Source organism: Chiloscyllium punctatum, chromosome 22 (genome assembly GCF_047496795.1).
Source record: "Chiloscyllium punctatum isolate Juve2018m chromosome 22, sChiPun1.3, whole genome shotgun sequence".
In the NCBI taxonomy this organism is placed as follows: Eukaryota; Metazoa; Chordata; class Chondrichthyes; order Orectolobiformes; family Hemiscylliidae; genus Chiloscyllium; species Chiloscyllium punctatum.
The window spans coordinates 70,666,947-70,690,923 of record NC_092760.1 but is presented as its reverse complement, the minus strand read 5'-3'; the positions used below and the strand labels follow the sequence as shown (position 1 = coordinate 70,690,923).

The window sequence follows — 23,977 nt, the reverse complement described above, 5'->3', positions numbered from 1 at the left end:
GACTCAGTCATTCTCTCTATTGGGTAAAAACAAGGACTGCAGATGCTGGAAACCAGAGTCTAGATTAGAATGGTGCTGGAAAAGCACAGCAGGTCAGGCAGCATCTGAGGAGCAAGAAAATCGACGTTTCAGGCAAAAGCCTTTCATCAGGAATAGAGGCAGGGTGTCTGCAGGGTGGAGAGAGAAATGAGAGGGGGGTGGGGTGGGGAGACAGTAGCATAGAGTACAATAGGTGAATGGGGATGGGGGTGGGGATGGAGATGATAGGTCAGAGAGGAGGGTGGAGGAAGGTAGCAAAGAGTACAATGGGTGAATGGGGATGGGGATGGGGATGAAGGTGATACGTCAGAGAGGAGGGTGGAGTGGATAGGTGGAAAGGAAGATAGGCAGGTAGGACAGGTCATGAGGGTGGTGATGAGCTAGAAGGTGAGATGGGGAAGGGGAAATGAGGAAACAGGGGAAATGCACATTGATGCCATGGGATTGAAGTGTTCCGAGGCGGAAGGTGAGGTGTTCTTCCTCCAGGCGTCGGGTGGTGAGGGAGCAGTAGTGGAGGAGGCCCAGGACCTGCATGTCCTCGGCAGAGTGTGAGGGGGAGTTGAAATGTTGGGCCACAGGGCAGTGGGGTTGATTGGTGTATAAAAAGAAATGGAACGCTTCACGAATTTGCTTGTCATCTTTGTGCAGGGGCCATGCTAATCTTCTCTGTATCGTTCCAATTTTAGCATATGTGCTGCCGAAGCGTTACCCATTCCCTCTACTGGTTAACTTGTGTTAATATTTCATGTCCGGTATGACACTTTTTCAGAAGAGGTATATACCTTGCACACATGAAAATATGAACTCACTGACATAGAAGTGACCAGCTGATTCATCAAGGTGGCCCCAGTCTTCATACTGGCTGGAGCCTCATGACTAAATACTGGTCTCTGCTCATCCACCAGCCCCCCCACCATCTTTGCTCCCCTTCTGCCTCAACTCCCCTTCCTGCTTCAAGTCTCCCTGCATTTATGTAATCCCCTGCAAAGGAGTGAAGTGGTAGAAACAGAGAATTATGTGGCAAAATATATTGGAAAAGTCCTTGCTGATCCACTCGAGTATTCAAACCTAGCCAGGACATCAAATGGACCAAGTGTTATCTGTAAAATCTTTCAGAATATCTTGAACTTATATAGCAACTTGATAACTATGAAACACCCAGAGGCTCTTCAAAGAGCAGAAGCTGACACCGAGCCATAGCTTTGGAGCGGTGATGAAATGCTAAGTCAAAAAGCCATTGCAGCATCTTCATGAAGCAGAAAGGGTGGGGAGGGTTTAGGGAAGCTGAAGGCAGCTTCTGTGTCACTGCTTGGTAATATGGCATATGAGTGTTAACACAAGTTATAGTCTGAACAGATACCAATTACAGTCTGGACAGATTTGACTGATAGCAATCTTCGTTAAGATTACGCACATGTGCGACTGATTTTTCTGGCCAAGATTCTGAGTCTGGCCTGTTCCAAATACATCCATTGGAGATAACCGGGGAAAAATCCACTCAGCACTGGAGCAGCACTGCAGACCAAAGACACACCCCTGTTCTGAACAACAATTGTTGCCATATTCCAGAAACTAAAAGTCCTAAAGGCATTTTGACAGTGACTGAGGAAAGGTAAGTGAGAAGATGCAGTGCTTTCCCAATCCACTGGCCTGACAATTTCTCAGACAACACCCCCTCAAAGCCAGGCCCAAGACCACCCCACCAAACCTAAACACACTCTCACTTATATGGCACCCTGCCCACCTGGCATCCTAGTTAACGGGCACAATAACACCCTACTCAGCTAGCAGTCTAGCCCCTTAACCAAATGCTACCCTTTCACAGGAGCTGACAATGTGGAGAACAGGACACACTGACTGCTGCAAAAGAGTGCATAGTCTTTATGAAGATTTTCCTTGCTGCTGGCTGTGTGGATTCCTGAACAGGTTTGCAATGGGAATCTTTACACCACATAGAAGGTTAAGTGGATACATTGTAATACAATCAAGGCCTTTGAAGCTGATCGAAATATCTGGCTCAATGTTAATGCTTTAGGTTCCTGATGATTACTCAGAACACAGCAAAGTAATCAAAGTTCATTTATGGTGCCTATTTGTAAAGAATCTCCATGAACAGCAGCACCCAGAAACAACGTCTTCTACGAGAAGCAAGATAATTTCTCCAGCAAAATACAGTGAGTGGAGGACAGTTACATCACACAAAAATCTCAAGTAAATCTACTTCTTGTCTCTTATGACTGGGCAATCTATGCATGTAACTGAGAAGGGGATATTTCTCAATCACCTTAATTCTAGTAGGAAATAAACCAAGAAAAATAGGCATGATTTGGAGATGCCGGTGTAGGACTGGGGTGTACAAAGTTAAAAATCACACAACACGAGGTTATAGTCCAACAGGTTTATTTGGAAATACTAGTTTTCAGAGCACTGCTCCTTCATCAGGTGGTTGTGAAATATAAGGTTGTAAGACACAGAATTTATAGCAAAAGTTTAGTAGAAGTATAGCAAAAGGTTAAAAGATGAGAGACTTAAACAATCCAGGTCTTTTTCAATATATAATTTCAGTTACATCACACTTCATGGACTAACAAAAAAAAAGCCGTTGGATTGCCATCTGAAAACCCGATTGGTTCACTGTTGTATAGCAAAATTCTATAAATTCTGTGTCTAATGATCTTATACTCCACAACCACCTGATGAAAGAGCAGCGCTCCAAAAGCTAGTGCTTCCAAATAAATCTGTTGGACTATAACCTGGCATCGTGAAAGGAAAAATAGAGTCACATTTCCAAGTTTGAACCTCTGTATTTGCCCTCATGATGTGGTTAAACAATGGCATAACTTCTTGGACGATCGGCAAGTGTTCTCTACCACTTTAGAAAACCTTGAATTAATCATGTGGATATGGGCTAGAACCACCCTGTTGGCCAGAGTATGTGGCAGATTCCTTTCTCTGAAGTACAACAGTCAGAGTACAATTGTCAGACTTCATGGTTTTGGGTGGTAGGATTTACTAATTCAGTACCATCACACTAACCATGGCAAAGGGCATCACCATGTGTATGCAAGTACTGCTCCTCCTCATTGATGCTGTTTGATCCCCTGGGCTTTTCCAAAAATCATTCTTTTTTAAAAGGTGCCCAACATGCTAAGGAGGTTCTGACCTAAGTCAATGGGGAGAAACAGCTTCCACCAGCAGAAGTCAGATTTAAGATAACTGGCAAAAAAACCCATAAGGGAAACGACAAGAAATGATTTATTGCACAGTGAGTTGTTATGACCTGAATGTCGTACCAGAAGTGTGATAGATGGCAGATTCAACAGTAAAGTTTGAAGAGAAACTTGAAAGGGAGAAATCTGCAGGACTGCAGAGAAAAGATGGGGGTGGAATTAATTGTGTCAAACTGTACACGGCACCAAAACAGCCATGACCAAAGTCACAAATTACAACCTATATCACTGAAAAATGGCACACGTTATCCCTCCTTCTCCACTTGTCTTGGTTGAACACATTCTGGTGCTTCCATGCCTCACCGCTGTCATCTAACTGAATAGAACTGCTCTCATCTGGTTCTATACTGATTGATCTAATCATAGGTAGAAAATCACCAACAATGGATGGGCTCAGTAATTTCTGAAATGTAATAATGTAAATATGTTGTTAATATGCTTGTGTCAGCAAGAACCCCCAGTGTTTGTGGTATATGTTATGTGAGCTAACATAAGGAAGCACTGAGACCATATTGTATTGACAGTGGTGTTTGATGCAAGAAACCATGTAATTTACCCAAACCTCTGATGCCTGTGCCACAATCTCACCAAATCACATTCCACTCTCATCTCTGTGCTCATGACCTACACTAGCTCCTGGTCAAGCAATACCTCCACTTTAAAAATCTCATCCTTGTTTTCAAATTCCTCCATGTCTCTCCCCGCTTCAACTCTACAGGGGTCTCCAATTTCAGCATGTATCCAAATCAGCATCTTGTGCATCCCTGATTTTTTTGTTGTACTGTGGGTGGTCATCTGGCAGCCGGCTAAGTCTTAGGCACTGGAATTTGCTTGTTCATTCCCTCTGCCTTTCTATTTTTCACTCCTTCTTTAAGATGGCCTTCTTTCACTAAGTTTCCTGTCACCTGTTCTGTAAGGCATGGAATCAGATATCATTTGATCATTCTCTCATGAGGCTCAATGAGACATTTTACAATGTGGAAGGTGCTGTAGTGCTTCCTGTGGCTAATTCCTAAGATAAGAGGATTCTTCTTTGAAGAAAGATTAAGTAGAAGAGGCTTATGGTGTCAGAAATTTTAAAAATGAGGAGAAAGTGAGGACTGCAGATGCTGGAGATTAGAGTCGAGGGTATGGTGATAGAAAAGCACAGCGGGGCAGGCAGCATCCGAGGACCAGGGGAGATGACGTTTTGGGCAAAAGCCATTCATTTTGAAAAATGAGATGATTCCATTGGCTTGGTTGAAACTAAGAGCTTTTTTTGGAGAATTGAGAATTAGGGGTCATGGTTTCAACATAAGAGATTGCCACTTAAGATAGAGGTGTGAAGAATCTGGATATGGATCTTTGGAATTCCCTTCCCTAAAGAGATGGTTAGTGGATGGGCAATCATTGATTATTGATAACTGAAGTAGATAGATTTTTGGTCATTAAGGGAATCAAGGACCATAGCGAATAGGTGATAGAGTGTTGAGATCAGCATTGATTGGGAGAGCAGCTGAAGGGGCTGTAGCTCCTATTCCTTGTCATAAAGTGACAGTTCTTTCAATTGATATCAGTTCTGAAGAAAGGTGTTACACTTAAATATTAAGCTGCCAGCTTAGAACAAAAGGATTCTTTCAGAAGTCAGTTTTCCATTTTATCTCAGTTATAGTATTTTGGTCTGTGACTGAGTTCTCAACCAGAACAGGAACAATGAAATTGCCTCCCACAGTTTAGCTGAGTCAAGACTGCCATACTGCAAAAATTCACCAGCAACAGCATTCAAAATTTCACAGTCTATTTGTTTCTATCCCTCTGAATTTTGATCATATATTAAATTTATTTAAGTTATTCTGACAATTTATTCCATCTGAATTTCTTTGAGCTGATTTGCAGTAGCAAATATATTCCAGACCAATGTGGGCACTGTCACATCTCAACTTTGTGTTTTCCAAACAATCTAACCAATCAGCCTCATTATGCTGAGACCATGCAATTATTTTCCTTTTCAAGTATTTATCAAGCATTTATCCAATTCTCTTTTGAAAATAACAACTAAACCTGCTTTCATCACCTTTCAACCAATACATTTCAAATCTTAATTGTTTGTGGCTCAAAATAAGTTCTCGCCACTCCTCCTTTTTTTTGACAATTACCATAAATCCACACTCTTTGACTTTATTGCCCTGGAAGCAGATTCACCTTACTTACTCCATCGACACTTCTCAAAATATTAAACATCTCTATTAAATCGCTCCTTAACCCAAGCTTTCTTCTCAGCCTCCCCTTTGTCAATCTCCCTATATAACTGAAACCCCTCATCCCCAAAATCCCAGTCACACAAATCCCTTCTGAAGATTCTCTATTCTGCCTCCAGGAACAGGCTAAGGAGGTGGGCTTACAATCTACACAGAGGATGACTGTTACACAGGGAACATGGAGCTGCAGCCTGCATTGTGATTCTCTGACCATCGGTTGGAAGATGATGGATGGTATGCTTGCCTTGAAAGCCCTGTTTGGACAGCCAGGAGATGAGGCTCTCTGGATTGGTAAAGATCATTTCCATTATCAGATAGCCTGCAATCTAACAACAAACCCTTCAGCGAGCAGCCCAGCCATTTGTCTCTCTTTAGCGATCATATGACATTTAATATTCTTCATCGTTGGTTCAGACTGCAAACAGCATGGAGCACAAAGAATAGGACTTATACCATGTTATTCTTTTAGAAGGTGCAGAGGCTATCTATTGGAGTATCATGATTGTAGAATGATTCTTAGAATAATCCAAGTGAACAGACCATTCTGCCCATTGCCCCTGTGCCAGTCAGGAAGCAATAGTTTCCTTTTCTATCTTTCCTTTATTTCTTGTCTTTGTTTCTGGCACCTATTAGACTAGGAGATGTAGGGATGGGTCAGAAGATCCATGTCATGTTGTCACACAACAACATCTTTCATGCTGATTAACCTAATGTAAATGGTGGGTGTGATGCTGGAAAAGCACAGCAGGTCAGGCACCGTCCGAGGAGCAGGAGAATTGACATTTTGGGCAAGAGCCCTTCATCAGGGATCATTCCTGATGAAGGCTCTGGCCTTTAATAGCGATTCTCCTGCTCCTCAGACGCTGCCTGACCTGCTGTGCTTTTCCAGCACCACACTTTCGACTCTGACTTCCAGCATCTGCAGTCCTCACTTTCTCCTAAATGTAAACCATGATCTATTGCAAAACAAATCATGTTCATTTATCAAATAAAAACTATACATAATTATATATTTAATTTACAAGTAATTGTATCACGCATCATGGTCGGCACAGGCATATTGGGCAGAAGGGCCTGTTCTTGTTCTATAATGTCCTATGTTCTAATTGTTCTCAAATAATGTAATAACGAAACATTGGTGATTTGAACGACTACAAGCATATTGATATTGTGATCTGGAATTCATTGCCTGAAAGCACAGTGGAAGCAGATTTTATAGTAACCTTCAAAAGGATCTGGATATGAATTTGGAAGGGAAAACATTATTCCTTAACCTAAAAATATTCTGAAGATGTTGATTGGCTAGACACAGAGAATATAGTTCTGCTTGTGAGGGAGGCCTTAAATCCAGGTTATCCATAGGTAATTAGGAGAAACCTCTTTCTCTAGACAGTGGTGAGAATGTGAAACTTGCTAATGCTTGGAATGGTTGTATTTAAGGGGAAGACGATAAATGTAGAAGGGAGGAAGAGAAAGAAGGAACTTCAGTTGGAGTACAAATGAAATAAAAGTCACCATAGTCCCGGGGACAGTCTTTTGTTCTCTTATTAAACACAGAGAGATGACTGGTGGTACATTTACCCTGAGGGTCTACATTCCTCAAATGAGGGAAAAGATTGAGAAGATAGGGTCTTTGTGGTGTCCACTAATGAATTAAGGTATGAGGTGACTTGTGTAGAAAATAAACACTGGCAAAGAGCAATTAGATTGAATAGCGTTGTTCTGTGCTATGTAATCATGATGTTCTCAGTACACTATTGCTGATTGCAAGGTCCTGCTACCATTGTACAAACAAGAGAACTTTTGAGTGAGTATTAAACACAGGAAGCATGTTCCGTCATGCATTCTAATTCACGCAGTACAGCATACTGGTCTCCAAAACGTCATTAACATTCGTGGTTTTTAAGATTAAAACACATCAAATGATTTTTTTATCTCATAACAACAATTTGCATTTAAATAGTGTCTTTAATAGAATGAAAAGGTCCAAAGGCATTTCACATGAGGGTTATCACAAAATTTGATAGCAAGCCTTGTAAAGAGACATTAGAAGAGGAGACAAAAGCTTGGTCAAATAATAAGGAGCATCATAAAGAAGAACAAAGTGAAGGTAATGAGTTTAACCAGGGAATTCCAGTCTCTTGGCAGCTTCTGGTGGTGAGCCAAGGATCATGGAGGTAGAACTGGAGATGCACAGAGGTCTTGCAAGGTTATGGGGAAACAGGGAGGAACCAGGTCACTGATGGATGAATAGAACATGGTGCAAGACATCAGTTTTCAATTGGACACCAAGGCCTGAAATTTTAGTGTTTGATTGAGAGCACAAAGTCAGGATAATTCCTTGCTCCAAAATTTGTGTCAAACTAATCCAACAACTACAAGGGACCCATAACTTCAATGCCAACCTTTGCCCCTCAACAAGTAACACAAACCCTCATCCCTTAAATGCCAATCTTTACAACTCCACCCAAACCAATGGCCTCTCATCCTCTTCTTGTCAAACTATGATTCTCTTCATGACCTCTCATAATTTACATTCCACAGCATGCCCCTATGCCAGCTTAGTGTCAACTCATGCCAACTCCTGTCTCCCCAATCCACAAAACTATTCCTTTACACATACTATGATAACTCACCCTGTATTCACCATGGACAGACCTCAGGACCATACTGAGTTTAAATAATGTTCATAAGTGTCTATGATTCACTATTTCATACAAAAAGAATACTCATTTAAAAATAAGCACAACTTTTAATATCCTTTAGTCCACTATAAAAAGAAGCATTCAAATTTGTAGACCAAAGTGTGCTATAACAATTTGAAGCTGTCAATCAAACTGTGAATTGATTATCACAGTAGGGTTTCTCTCAAAGGTTGTGACATCAACCATGTAGCACTAATCATGTAATTATAACCATCAGCATTATTTCAACGGGGTAAAGTGAAATAGCCAGTACTGATACTTTAAACATTCCAGTCAGTTCTTTCAAAGCTTAAAAGTTCAACAGTTTTAAATCCCTTCAGAGTTTGACAGTTCCTGTTGAAAGCACTTTTGGATGTTCCAATGAGTTTGACAGTTCCCAGGGTTTTAAGTACTTATTACTTACATTTACGTCTACTTTTAACTTACTACTTCTAAAAGGCATCTTACCTTTCCCAAAGGATATCTGACCTCACCCTGATGGTGTCCCTTGACCCTATCCAAAAGAGTGTCTTACCTCTTCAAAGGGGTGGCCAGCTTCTTGAAGGACTCTAGCAGCTTGAGACCTTCTCCTACCAGGTCCATTGAGCAGTTCTAAAGAGGGGTCACAGGAGCCAAAATACTCTTATCTCAACAGATGCTGCCAAACCTGCTGAGTTTCTTCAACAATTTCTTTTATTGTTTCAGATTTCCATCATCTGCTGTTTTTTTTTGTCTTATTCCAATGAACATAAGTCCCATAACATTGCACCAGCTAAAGTCATTTCTGACTGGGTCAGCTGTGCTTTAAGATGGGCAGCTGCCTGTATGAGCTGCAGATGCAACCCATCCTCAATCCCCTATACTGCAGCCAGGTGAAAATATTAGGTCCTGTGCTCAGGGGCAGAATTTCTGGATTCATGCTTCCAGAGCTATTTTCATAACATCAGAGAGGGTCTCCATGAAATCAAGGGATAAACGGATAGTTGAAAATGTGGAGTTGAGGCAGATTAGGCTGAGGGGCTTTATGGCCCACTCCTGTTCCTATCATGTACGTGTTGATCTTACTGTCTTAGAAAAACAGCAACAGTTAATCAAATTTTAAACACACTCAACATACTGTGAATCAAGTCAGATTTGGCTCTGGACTTAATTACATATAATAAATGGTCATTGACCTGAAATATTACTGCTGTTTCTGTCTCCACAGATGCTGCTGAGCACTCTCCGGCAATTTTAGCTTTCATTAAATGTTTTTCATTGCTTTAGTGGCCTGTGAGGTTAGGATTTCTAGAGAACAAGTAATATTGTGGATTTTCACACAGGCTGATAGCCATTTCTAATTCACCTCTCTCCTAAACCAGCTGTAGAATTAATTCCATTTACAGACAGCTATGATTCATTTCAATGCAGCTTCAAAGATATTCAAATTATTACAAAACTATTGGAAAGTGACTCTCGCAAATCACTTAATGCAAATCGGCAGGTGTAAAATCGGCTTGTATGTGAGATCTGATTTTCTTCAATTTTCTTTATGTGTATTCCTCATTTTTATGCAAGTAAAATCCACAAATGTGATTGAAAGAATTGTCAGGTCATCAGTGGATAGTCTTCATTCATCTGCAATTGATTCATGTCAGATTGTGGCAATCAGGACTAAAAAGTTGTTTGATTGCAAGTTAAACTGTGAAAGAGCTGTGGCATTGACTGCTGCACAGAGGCAGGGGCATCAGGCAACTCTGCCCCAGACTGCACTGCACAGCAGTCTGGCCCAGAGAGGATTCCAGTTTACATCGAGCCACACAATAAAGAGAAAGAGTAACTAAATAAATTTCTTGTGCTTTAAAAAAAAAGTTTTGGTACCTTTTCCAGCTGAGCCACAATAAAAGATGACCATTTACAATGGTGAACCCACACCCAAGTGTCAGAAGTCAATCTGCTCTCTCACTGTCTAGAGAAACACTCAATCCCGTCTGACTCTGAGCTGGGAATACAGCCACTGAGCCAATGAAATGTGAGTGTAGCTATCCAGGCAGATGTCAGCCCAGTATTTACAGACTATATTAAGCACTGCTGCCTCAAAGCGTCAGAGAGCCAAGTTCGATTCCACCCTGTGGTGACTGTCCAAGTGGTGTTCGCACATTCTCCCCATGTCTGCATTGGTTTCCTTTGGGTGCTATGGTTTCCTTCCACAGACATGCAGGTTAGTTGGATTGGCCATGCTAAAGTACCCATTGAGTCCAGAGATGTGCAGACTAGGTGGATTAGCCATGGGAAATGCAGGGTTACAGGGACAGGGTAGGCAAGGTGAGCCTGGGTGTGATACACTTTGGAGGGTTGGTCTGGACTTGATGGGCCAAATGGTCTGCTTCCACACCATAGGGATTCTATAATATTTCAGTTTCTACTTACAAGGGCATCAGTTGTAGTTGTTATGCTTCTGCCCTGATGATCCATGGTCCTGGATGAAACCCAAATACAAATATCACTATGGCAGCTGGGGGACTTTAAACTTTGGTTATTGAAATAAACCTGAAATGTCTCAGTAATGAAGCTACTGGTTGTAAAATCCCATCTGGGTAAAAGCAATGACTGCAGATGCTGGAAACCAGATTCTGGATTAGTGGTATTGGAAAATCACAGCAGTTCAGGCAGCATCCGAGGAGCAGTAAAATCGATGTTTCGGGCAAAAGCCCTTCACCAGGAATACAGGCAGAGTGCCTGAAGGGTGGAGAGATAAATGAGAGGAGGGTGGAGGTGGGGAGAAAGTAGCATAGAGTACAATAGGTGAGTGGGGGAGGGGATGAAGGTGAGAGGTCAGGGAGGAGGGTGGGGGAAGGTAGCAAAGAGTACAATGGGTTGTTGTGGTTCTGTTCACCGAGCTGGGAATTTGTGTTGTGATGACCAGTATAAATGCCGGAGGAAACATCACAGAAGCACTTCACAGGAGGCTCCCAAGCACTGAGGATGTCACCTAGACAGGGGACGAAACGTCTGCAACACAAATTCCCAGCTCGACGGACAGAACCACAACAACGAGCACCTGCGCTACAAATCTTCTCACAAACTTTGTACAATGGGTGGATGGGGGTGGGATGAAGGTGATAGGTCAGAGAGGAGGGTAAAGTGGATAGGTGGAAAAGAAGATAGGCAGGTAGGACAGGTCATGGGGACAGTGCTGAGCTGGAAGTTTGGAACTGGGATGAGGTGGGGGAAGAGGAAATGAGGAAACTATTGAAGTCCACATTGATGCCCTGGGGTTGAAGTGTTCTGAGGCAGAAGATGAGGCGTTCTTCCTCCAGGCGTCTGGTGGTGAGGGAGCGGCGGTGAAGGAGGCCCAGGACCTCCATGTCCTCGGCAGATTGGGAGGGGGAGTTGAAATGTTGGGCCACGGGGTGGTGGGGTTGATTAGTGCGGGTGTTGCCCAAAGCGCTCTGCTAGGAGGCGCCCAGCCTCCCCAATGTAGAGGAGACCGCATCGGGAACAACGGATATAATAAATGATATTGGTGGATGTGCAGGTAAAACTTTGATGGATGTGGAAGGCTCCTTTAGGGCCTCGGATGGAGGTGAGGGAGGAGGTGTGGGCGCAGGTTTTACAATTCTTGCGGTGGCAGGGGAAGGTGCCATGACGGGAGGGTGGGTTGTAGGGGGGCATGAACCTAACCAGGTAGTCATGGAGCGAACAGTCTTTGCGGTAGGCAGAAAGGGGTGGGGAGGGAAATATATCCCTGGTGGTGGGGTCCGTTTGGAGGTGGTGGAAATGTCGGCGAATGATTTGGTTTATGTGGAGGTTGGTAGGGTGGAAGGTGAGCACCAGGGGCATTCTGTCCTTGGCATTTTTGCAGGAGGTAGGGTGGGAAGAGGTGTAATCCAGGTAGCTGCGGGAGTTGGTGGGTTTGTAAAAATTGTCAGTGTCAAGTTGGTCATCATTAATGGAGATGGAGAGGTCCTGGAAGGGGAGGGAGGTATTCCCAATTCCTCCGCTTCCGCCGTATCTGCTTCCAGGAGGACCAGTTTCACCACAGAACACACCAGATGGCCTCCTTTTTTAGAGACCGCAATTTCCCTTCCCACGTGGTTAAAGATGCCCTCCAACGCATCTCGTCCACATCCCGCACCTCCGCCCTCAGACCCCACCCCTCCAACCGTAACAAGGACAGAACCCCCCTGGTGCTCACCTTCCACCCTACCAACCTTCACATGAACCAAATCATCCGCCGACATTTCCGCCACCTCCAAACAGACCCCACCACCAGGGATATATTTCCCTCCCCACCCCTTTCTGCCTTCCGCAAAGACCGTTCTCTCCATGACTACTGGTCAGGTCCGTGCCCCCGTACAACCCACCCTCCCATCCTGGCACCTTCTCCTGCCACCACAGGAACTGTAAAACCTGCACCCACACCTCCTCCCTCACCTCCATCCCAGGCCCTAACAGCCCTCCACATCCATCAAAATTTTACCTGCACATCCACCAATATCATTTATTGTATCCGTTGTTCCCAATGCGGTCTCCTCTACATTGGGGAGACTGGACACCTCCTAGCAGACTGCTTTAGGGAACATCTCTGCGACACCCGCACTAATCAACCCCACCACCCTGTGGCCCAACATTTCAACTCCCCCTTCCATTCTGCCGAGGACATGGAGGTCCTGGGCCTCCTTCACCACCGCTCTCTCACCACCAGACGCCTGGAGGAAGAATGCCTCACCTTCCGCCTTGGAACACTTCAACCCCAGGGCATCAATGTGGATTTCAATAGTTTCCTCATTTCCTCTTCCCCCACCTCACCCCAGTTCCAAACTTCCAGCTCAGCACTGTCCCCATGACCTGTCCTACCTGCCTATCTTCTTTTCCACCTCCACTCCACCCTCCTCCCTGACCTCTCACCTTCATCCCACCCCCATCCACCCATTGTACTCTTTGCTACCTTCCCCCACTCTCCTCCCTGACCTCTCACCTTCATCCCCAACCCATTCACCTATTGTACTCTATGCTACTTTCTCCCCACCCCCACCCTCCTCTCATTTATTTCTCCACCCTTCAGGCACTCTGCCTGTATTCCTGATGAAGGGCTTTTGCCTGAAACATCGATTTTACTGCTCCTCGGATGCTGCCTGAACTGCTGTGATTTTTCAGCACCACTAATCCAGAATGTAAAATTCCATCTGGTTTGTTATGCCTTTAGGAAAGGAAATTTATATCCTTATCCCCTGCTCTTTTAATTGGAGTAGGGCAATGAATGGTGGTCTTGCCTATGCTCACTTTCAACAAATAAATTTTAATTTCAAAACAGCATGTTCTCAGTTGACTTTATAAAAAGTAGAGTGTATTTTAAAACTAGCAAAATTACTAATGTTCACTGATCAAAATAATTTCTCATTAACTTTATAAAGCATGGAGAGTTACCCCAATGTCTTTGTAGTATTTGTCCCTGATGTCACAAAATGGATTATTCAGTCATTATCATATTGCTGTTTGTGGAAGATTGCTTTGCACAATTCGTTTTCTTACGAGATTGTAATCCTTTGGAATTTTCTTCTTTGAAGGGTTTTGCATGCTCCATCATTGAATATATATAAATGCGAAAGAGGTTGATTTTGCTGTCTCAGAATTTAAAAGAATTTGGGGAATAGAAGGACAAGTAAAATTGAGGCAAAGCTTACCAATGGTTATATTGAATGGTAACGCATGCTCAAGGTGCTGGACAGTCCACTCTTTCCCCAATATAATGTTGGTAAGTCACAGGAAAACATCCAACAATTTTCAAATCATCAGCATTTCTCTCCTTCAGTACTAATTTCTATATTTTGCTTTAACCTAAATGTGGCAAACAATTTCTAGTCCAATATATTACCAGATTTAACATTCTATTCTTCCAGAGCCAATATTTTTCCTTTTAATCAGAACTCAGTACCTTGATGAATAAACAAACATTTCCATTTATAAAGTGCCTTTAACATAGCGAAATGACCAGTCTCTCTTTCGAGAGAAAACGAAAATCAAAGACTTGCATTGATAAAAGGCCCGTTTATGATCTAAAGATACTTCAAAGAGTTTTACAGCCAATTAAGTACTTCTGAAATGGGGTTGGCTTCTCTATGCCCATCGATAGTAGCCCTTGGCAGGTAGTGGTGGCCATTCTGGCCACTTCACAATGAGATACAGTTCTCCAGAACGTTTCTGAATGAGTACAAAGTGTAAGTAGAGTGACATTAAGGGCAGACTTAGTGGAGGGAGGGAAGTCCCTTCACTGAAGGACATAAATTGGCTTTGTATCCCACTGCAGAAAACAGCAATATTGAATGATAATTCACAACTTGTTTTGACTAGATTTGAACTCTCAACCTGAAGGTTGGAAGATCAGTAGCGTAAACATTTAAATTTTAAGATTATTTCAGGACTCAAGTTTTTTCTTGAAATAGAGTAAGTGAAGCCTTGTATGGTCACAGGGAAAGATTTGGACCATGAAATGCATATTTTTATAGTACCATTAACATAGTAAAATTTCCTGAAGCATTTGATATATCTTTATAAAGGCGAAAGTGAGGACTGCAGATGCTGGAGATTAGAGTCAAGAGTGTGTTGCTGGGAAAGCACAGCAGGTCAGGCAGCATCCGAGGAGCAGGAAAATCGACATTTTGGGCAAAAGCCCTTCATCAGGAAGTGATATTTGACACAAAACCATTTAAGTAGACGCCAGACAAATGATCAAAGGCTTGCTCAGAAGGGTAAGTTTTTTGAAATATCTTAAAGGAGGAGAGAGGGAGGAGGATGGGTTTCAGGCTGAATTACAGACTTTAGGCCTGAGGCAGCTGTATATAGAGGAACCTTAATTATCTGAACGACTATTTTGTTCAGATAACTGAATGTTCGGATAACTGAATGTTTGGAAAACTGAATGTTCGGATAACTGAATGCCCGATAACACAGTTTAGCCAAGCTTCGGGACCTTACAGAAAAACCAAAATTTGGATAATCTAATGCTGGATAATGGTGGTGAGATTAAAGTCAAGGATGTGCAGGGGGTGAGCAATGGTTGTAGTTCAAAAACATGTCACTGGCCGTGCTGTACTTCGGGATGACATGAGTTTTTAAAAGGCACAATGCAAATGCACTTACTTCTTTTATTTTATAACAGGTTTGGCAAAAGGGGTTAATACCGAATTTGATCGTTGCATGTGCTACTTTTTTCATAAATCTAACAAGAACATTTATTGAAATGTGGGATTATGGTTTAATTCTGGAGCATTCAGCTGTACAGTAAGGCAGACAGATGGTGATCCTATTTCCTTTCCAACACTGAGCCAGATGGGATCTCTGAGCTATGGGCTACTGAACCCAACAAATTAATGGTTTGAACTGTGAACAACAACATTAGGGGAAAAAAAAGTGTTTTGAAAACCTGGCTGGTATTATAGAACCATAGAATTTTACAGGAAGGAAGAAATATTTTGCAACTGTGCAATTTAAGCACTAGGATTCGTTTCTAGGGGACTACAAGTATACAGCAGAGAATGTTAAAATTAAAACTCAAAAATACAGCATCTTGGAGTACAGTGCACAATCCTGATCTCCATATTACAAAAAGTACAAAAATATTTTCAAAGATGATACTAAAACTATGACATTATAACTAACAGGAGAATCTTTCTCAGGGAGATTGTGAGGAGATAAATGTTCATTTTTTAAAATTATAACATTAAGACATAGACGTGCATCGAGAACTAGAGGCCATTAATATGAAAGTGTCTTTAATAAATCCAGTAAGGAACTGAGCACAACTTACTTTACCCAGGGAGTGGTAAGAGCTTGGAACTTACATAAGGCATGATTGAGGTGAACAGTGTGTTGCTTTTAAAGGGAAATTAAAACTGCATGAAGGAGATGAGAAAGATAGCAGAGAGATGAGAAGAGGTGGAGTGGGAAGAGATGTGAGTGGAACATAAGTGCCATCATAGTTGGGCTGAATGGCTTCTTCCTATGCTGCAACTAGATGTGGTGGAACTTTACCACCAGCTAAAACTAAATCCATGCTTATAGCTCCAGTATTGCCTTGCAATATGCCATCACTGAAGAAAGGGGAAAGGGACAGACAACCTGGGAAGTTTGGGACCTCTGATACTTTAGCACATGTGGCCCTGATTGTGATGCTAGTGCTTTGTCCAGTACTCCATTCCTCTACGATATCCCCTTGTACCTTTATATTGTTCTTTTTAAAATAATAATGGTTTAGTTTTTGTAACATATTCTGCACTGTCCTTTGTTTCCATAAAAGCATTCTCGGACTTTACATAATTTTTTTATAACCCTCTACATCATAAGAAATCTGTTAGCCTCTTTCAAACTCTCTCACATGGTGGAATTAATTTTCTCAGTGCACGTGGAGTGTATATTTGATGACAGTAGCACAGTACAGTAGCAGAACACCTAACAGTATCACCATTGTCCCTGCACCCTCTGCTCAAATACCTTTCTAGAATCAAAGGGATCGACAGCACAGAAAAAGCCTTCAGGAGCATTGTGTCTATGCCAGTCAAAAACAACCACCTGACATATTCAAATCTCATATTCCATAGAACTAAGCCCATAGCCTTGTATGCTTTTGGCTTCGCAAGTGCACATCTCAATACTTCTTCAATGTTATGGAGGTTTCTGCCTTGACCACCCTTATAGGAAGTGAATTCCAGATTCCCACCACCCTCTGGATGAAAAAAATATTTTCCTCACATTTCTTTGAAACCTTCTGCCCCTTCACTTAAATCTATGCCCATTTTCATTGGTCCCCTCCATCAAACAGAGACACTTCTCCTTATCCACCTGATCTATGTCTCAATCATATCCCCTCTCAATCCCTTCTGTTCTAAGGAAAACAAGCACAGTCTGACCAATCTGCCTTCATAAATTAAATACTCCAGCCCAGACAACATTCTGGTAAAATCATCTCTGTGACCTCTCCAGTGCGATTACATCCCTCCGCTAATCGGGATTCCAGACTGCCAAGCTGTCTGTAAAGTTGCTGAAATTGTGAACGATCAAAGGTTACGATGCCATTTTTGCAAAGCTCAGGACAGAGCAACGAGAAATTCTGTATTCATCGCATTTAACCATGCAAATGCTCCACATCTGATGTGGCTTGTACCACTTACGTGAGTGCTATTAGCGTCACTGTAATTTTGATAGAAAAGTTCCATTATGCATTTTCCTTTTGTATAAAACAATCACATTTTCAGGAAAGCAGAGTTATACCCAGGGGATTTTTCACTGTGGTCAGGTGCATTATGACAGCTGAATATCTGTGCCGCCAATCAGAACACTTCGAAAAATAATGCCAATAAGGTACTCATTACCAGTGTAATTGAAACGCAATGTTTAAAATGTATAACACAGTGACCTCCAAGAATCCAGGAATAGAAGAACACAGCATGAATTGAAGCTTCCAGCTACTCCATCACATTCATCAATAAATGCAGTCGTCGAAAAGCTTTACAAAATATCCCCAGTGTATCTGCTTATCTTTGCAGATGATGATAAAATTAAAGCAGCAAACTGGGAGATTGTAGCCTGGGATGCCGGAATAAGATCCCAGGGATGCTAAAACCTAAGGCTTCCTGTCCACTCAATTCTCATTGGTAAACAGGTTCCACTGCAAGGATGCTCAGTGACCAATTAACCTCACTGTCAAAAAAAAGTCCAGGACGGAGCTAAGGAGAATTTTACTTTAGACTGTGGATTGGGATCTGAATTGTACGGTCAGAAAAGGTGGTGGAAGTAGATTCATTGGTAACTTAAAAAAAAATGGACCTGAGTTTATTTGCAGCATTTCACAATCACGGGTGGCCCCGAAACACTACACAATCAGTGAAGTATTTTTGAAGAGTAGTCACTGGTAGAATACTATCAAAAGGAATTGGACAGATACTTGGAACATTATGTATAGATAAAATATGTGGGGCTATGAAGAAAAGAGCATAGGGAGGGAGATGAATTGCAAAGCTCTCTCGAAGAACCCGTGCAGTCATGCTATGCTGAATGGCTTGTTTTAGTGCAGTACCTTTCAAAAAGTCAGCGAAAAGACAACAGCTTGTACTTTCCATAAAATTGTCGTACCATTGCAGTATCAGCATTCATAACAAAGCCCATGTGGTTTTTATAACATTTACTTTCCTAGTCAAGCTTAGAGATCTAGCCATCTGTTCCACTTAGCACTGAAAGATGATTGACAGCTGCCAGCTGAGTCAAAAGACTTCAACCCCAAGTATTTAGATCTGCAAAACGCAAACATCATGGGCTTGGAGAAATTTGTTCTGGTCACACACAATGCTTTGGATCGAAAATTAAGGCTTGCAAAAAGGACCAGTTTCCAACAGTTTTGCACATTTGAAATCCCTTAGGATTGTGCCAGCTGCCATTGCAAAGATGTTCCCCTGCTTTTTCCCCATTGCCCTGCATTGTTTTTCCTTTTCCCCATTCCCTCTTGCAAGTTGCAATCAAATCTACTTCTACCACACCTCCAGGCAATGTGTTCCAGTTCATAACAACTCATTGTGTTAAATAAAATCACCCGTTATCAGTTTCTTTGAACCTGTGTCCTTTGTTTATGACCCACCTGCTTTCTTATTTACCCATACCAAAACCCTTCATGATTTCAAACACCTTTATTCAATTTCACCCAAGTCTTCCTTGCATAGAGTGGAACAACCCAAACTTGATTCAACACACATTCCCCCACCTCAAAGACTATTTGATTATATCCATTACTTACCTCCAGTTCTGCTTGTTTCTTGAATTCCAACAGCTTCCCCTTGGTTTTTGCACACCAGGTGGGATTATGCAAATTTAACAAGATGTGTGAATCAAGTTAATGTGCTTGCTTCCTGTTAATTACTGTAGAAAAGCAACAAATGGTATCCTCACTGGCTTTGAATGCTGACATCTATTCCATTGACTGATTAGACCCGGGTGGATTTTGGGAGCAAATCCTGTCGAGTGTTGCATTAACACAAACAATCAAATTTATTAACTCACAGCAAGAAATGTGCATGGGTTCTGAAGCCAAGGGGAAATCTGTGGCAAAACGCCAGACACTAGGTAAGTAGTCTTTTGTTCAAAGACCACACTGAGTTGGTATGAAATAAAAACAAAGTGCTAGAGAAACTCAGCAGGTCTGGCATCACCTATGGATAGAGAATCAGAATTAATGTTTCAAGTCCAGTATGAATCTTCTTCAGACTTGAGTTGCTCCAATCTGGAATGCTCAGCTTCCAAGGGTAGCCGAGGTCATTTCAAAAATGCATTTCAAATTGGTTGAATGAACAAAGAAAATTTACAGCCCAGGTACAGCCCCTTCGGCCCTCCAAGCCTGAGCCGATCCAAATGTACCGTCTAAATCTGTCAGTGAATTCCTAAGCATCTGTATCCCTCTGCTCCCCACCTACTCATGCACATGCCCAGACGCATCTTAAATGAATCTACCGTGCCTGCCTCTACCACCTCTGCTGGCAACGTGTTCCAAACGCCCACCACCCTCTTGTGAAGTACTTACCGCATGTATCTCCCTTAAACTTTCCATCTCTCACCTTGAAAACGTAACGTCTCGATATTGAATCCTTCACCCTGGGAAAAAGCATGACTCTATCCACCCTGCCTATACCCTTCATGAATTTGTAAACCTCAATCAGGTCCCCCCTCAATCTCCTTTTACCTAATGAAAATAAACCTAACCTACTCAACATTTCTTCATAGCTAGCACCTCCCATATCAGGCAACATACGCGTAAACCTTCTCTGCACCCTCTCCAAAGCGTCCACATCCTTTTGGTAATGTGGCGACCAGAACTGTACACAGTATTCTAAATGTGGCCGAACCAATGTCTTGTACAATTTTAACATGACTTACCAGCTCTTATACTCAATACCCCATCCAATGGAGGCAAGCATACTATATGCCTTCTTGACCACTCTATTCACCTGTGTAGCAACCTTCAGGGTACAATGGACCTGCACTCCCAGATCTCTCTGCCCATCAACTTTTCCCAAGGCTCTTCCGTCCATTGTATAATTCGCTCTAGAATTAGTCTTGCCTAAATGCATCACCTCACACTTTTCTGGATTGAAAACCATCTGCCACTTTTCTGCCCAACTCTCCAGTCTATCTATATCCTCCTATATTCTCTGACAGTCCCTTATGCTTTCTGCTACTGCACCAATCTTCGTGTCATCTGCAAACTTGCTGATCATACGAACAGTGCCCTCTTCCAGATCATTTATATATATCACAAACAGCAGTGGTACCAGCACTGATCCCTGTGAAAAAGCACTGGTCACCTTTCTCCATTTCGAGAAACACCCTTCAACTACTCTCTGTCTCCTGTTGCACAACCAGATCTTTATCCACCTAGCTAGAACCCCCTGCACACCATATGATTTCACTTTCTCCATTAGTCTACCATGGGGAACCTTATCAAACGCCTTACTAAAGTCCACGTATATGACATCTACAGCCCTTCCTTCATCTATCAACTTGGTCACTTCCTGGAATAACTCTATTAAGTTGGTAAGGCACGCTCTCCCTCACAAAACCATACTGCCTATCACTGATAAGCCCATTCTTTTCTAAATATAAATAGATCCTATCCCTCAATAACTTCTCCAGCAACTTTCCCACCCCTGACTTCAGGCTCACTGGTCAATAGTTACCCGGAATATCCCTACTACCATTTTTGTACAGGGGGACAACATGAGCAACCCTCCAGTCCTCCGGCACCTCACCTGTATTTAAGGATGCCACAAAGATATCTGTCAGAGCCCCAGCTATTTCCTCTCTCGCCTCCCTCAACAACCTGGGATAGATCCCATCTGGTCCTGGGGATTTGACACCTTAATAACCTCTAGCACACCCAGCACATGTCAACATGATCCAGAGAAATCAAACTTCTATCTCTAATCTCAACATTCATCATGTCCCTCTCCTCAGTGAACACTGATGCAAAGTAATCATTCAGAATCTCACCTATTCTCTCAGGTTCGACACACAGCCTTCCTTCGTTATCCTTTAGTGGACCAATCCTTTATCTAGTTACCTGCTTGCTTCTTATATAAGAATAACATGCTTTGGGATTCTCCTTAATTCTGCTTGCTAAAGCTATTTCATGACCCCTTTTAGCCCACTTGATTCCTCGTTTAAGACTTGTCCTACTCTTCCAATATTCTTCCAGGGCCCGTTCTGTTCTTAGCTGCCGAGACCTATTGTACGCTTTTCTTTTCCTCTTGGCTAATCGTACAATTTCTCCTGTCATCCATGGTTCACGAATCCTGCCCTTCCTATCCTTTGCATTCAATGGGACATGCCTATCCTGCACTGCCGTTAACCTATCTTTGAAAGCCTCCCACATCTCAAATGTGGACTTCCTTTCAAATAGCTGTGACCAATCCACATTTCTGAGATCCTGCCTAATTTTGATATAATTGGCCTTGGCCCAGTTTAGTACTCTTCCCTTAGGACCACTCTCTTCTTTATCTACGAGTATTCTAAAACTTACAGAATTGTGGTCACTGTTCCCAAAGAAATCCTCCACCGCAATGTCGACCACCTGGCCTGGCCCATTCCCCAGTACCAGGTCCAATATGGCCCCTTCCCTCGTCAGACTATTGACATACTGCTCTAGAAAACTCTCCTGAACGCTTCTTACAAATTCGACCCCATCCAGACCTCTGACGTTAACTGTATCCCAGTCAATGTTGGGAAAATTAAAATCTCCCATCACCACTACTCTATTGCCTTCACATCTTTCCATAATCTGTTTACCTATTTGTTCTTCTATCTCATGCTCACTGTTGGGAGGCCTGTAATATAGCCCCAACAGTGTAACTGCACCCTTCTTATTTCTCAACTCCACCCATAATGCCTCACTACCCAAGACCTCCATAGTGTTCTCCTTTAGCACAGCCGTGATATCGTCCTTGACCAGCAATGCAACTCCAACCCCCTCTTTTACTTCCCTCCCTATCCTGTCTGAAGCGTCTATATCATGGAACATTTAATTGCCAATCATCATGCCCTTCCTTCAACAAAGTCTCTGTGATTGTAATAACGTCGTACTCCCAGGCACCAATCCAAGCCCTAAGTTCATCTGCCTTACACACTACGCTCCTTGCATTAAAGTAGATGCATTTCAGGCCACCAGTTTTTTTGCGCTCATCTGCTCTCCGCCTACTCTTCCCTTTATTAATGCTATCTTCATGATTCTTAGTGAGCTCCAACTTCACTCAATCTCATCCAAAACAAAATAGCTCTCTCGATCAATTCAATATCGACATTATCCAACATTTAAATGTTCACTCCCTCCTCTAACTGCAAAGAGCAGTGGCAGTGTGTATCATCTACAAAATGCACTGTCCTTTGACAGTACCTTCCATAATCTTGCTTCACTATCTTAGACAATAGACAATAGACAATAGGTGCAGGAGTAGGCCATCCTGCCCTTCGAGCCTGCACCACCATTCAATATGATCATGGCTAATCATCCTTAATTAGTATCCTGTTCCTGCCTTATCTCCATAACCCTTGATTCCACTATCCTTGAGAGCTCTATCCAACTCTTTCTTAAATGAATCCAGAGACTGGGCCTCCACTGCCCTCTGGGGCAGAGCATTCCACACAGCCACCACTCTCTGGGTGAAGAAGTTTCTCCTCATCTCTGTCCTAAATGGTCTACTCCGTATTTTTAAGCTGTGTCCTCTGGTTCGGTACTCACCCATCAGCGGAAACATGTTTCCTGCCTCCAGAGTGTCCAATCCTTTAATAATCTTATATGTCTCAATCAGATCCTCTCTCAATCTTCTAAACTCAAGGGTATACAAGCCCAGTCGCTCCAGTCGTTCAGCGTAAGGTAGTCCCGCCATTCCAGGAATTGACCTCATGAACCTACGCTGCACGCCCTCAATAGCCAGAATGTCTTTCCTCAAATTTGGAGACCACAACTGCACACAGTACTCCAGGTGTGGTCTCACCAGGGCCCTGTACAGCTGCAGAAAAACCTCTTTGCTTCTATACTCAATCCCTCTTGATATGAAGGCCAGCATGCTTATAGCCTTCTTCACTACCTGCTGTACCTGCATGCTTACCTTCATTGACTGGTGTACAAGAACACCCAGATCTCTTTGTACTGCCCCTTTACCTAAATTGATTCCATTTAGATAGTAATCTGCCTTCCTGTTCTTGCCACCAAAGTGGATAACCATACATTTATCCACATTAAACTGCATCTGCCATGCATCTGACCACTCACCTAACCTGTCCAGGTCACCCTGTAATCTCCTAACATCCTCCTCACATTTCACCCTGCCACCCACCTTAGTATCATCAGCAAATTTGCTAATGTTATTACTAATACCATCTTCTATATCATTAACATATATTGTAAAAAGCTGCGGTCCCAGCACTGATCCCTGCGGTACCCCACTGGTCACTGTCTGCCATTCTGAAATGGAGCCGTTTATCACTACTCTTTGTTTCCTATCAGCCAACCAACTTTGGATCCAAGTTAGTACTTTGACCCCAATACCATGCGCCCTAATTTTGCTCACTAACCTCCTATGTGGGACTTTATCAAAAGCTTTCTGAAAGTCCAGGTACACTACATCTACTGGATCTCCCTCATCCATCTTCAGAGTTACATCCTCAAAAAATTCCAGAAGATTATTAGATTAGATTAGATTACTTACAGTGTGGAAACAGGCCCTTCGGCCCAACAATTTCACACCGCCCCGCCGAAACGCAACCCACC

General features: G+C 42.6%; 1 non-coding gene across 1 annotated transcript; it reads right to left on the bottom strand.

Annotated features, from left to right (window-relative positions):
- Positions 1 to 642: 642 nt before the first annotated feature.
- Positions 643 to 745, bottom strand: LOC140493897 (U6 spliceosomal RNA). The gene has a single exon (XR_011963782.1). It is a non-coding gene; the product is annotated as a U6 spliceosomal RNA (small nuclear RNA).
- Between the last annotated feature and the right edge of the window lie 23,232 nt (positions 746 to 23,977).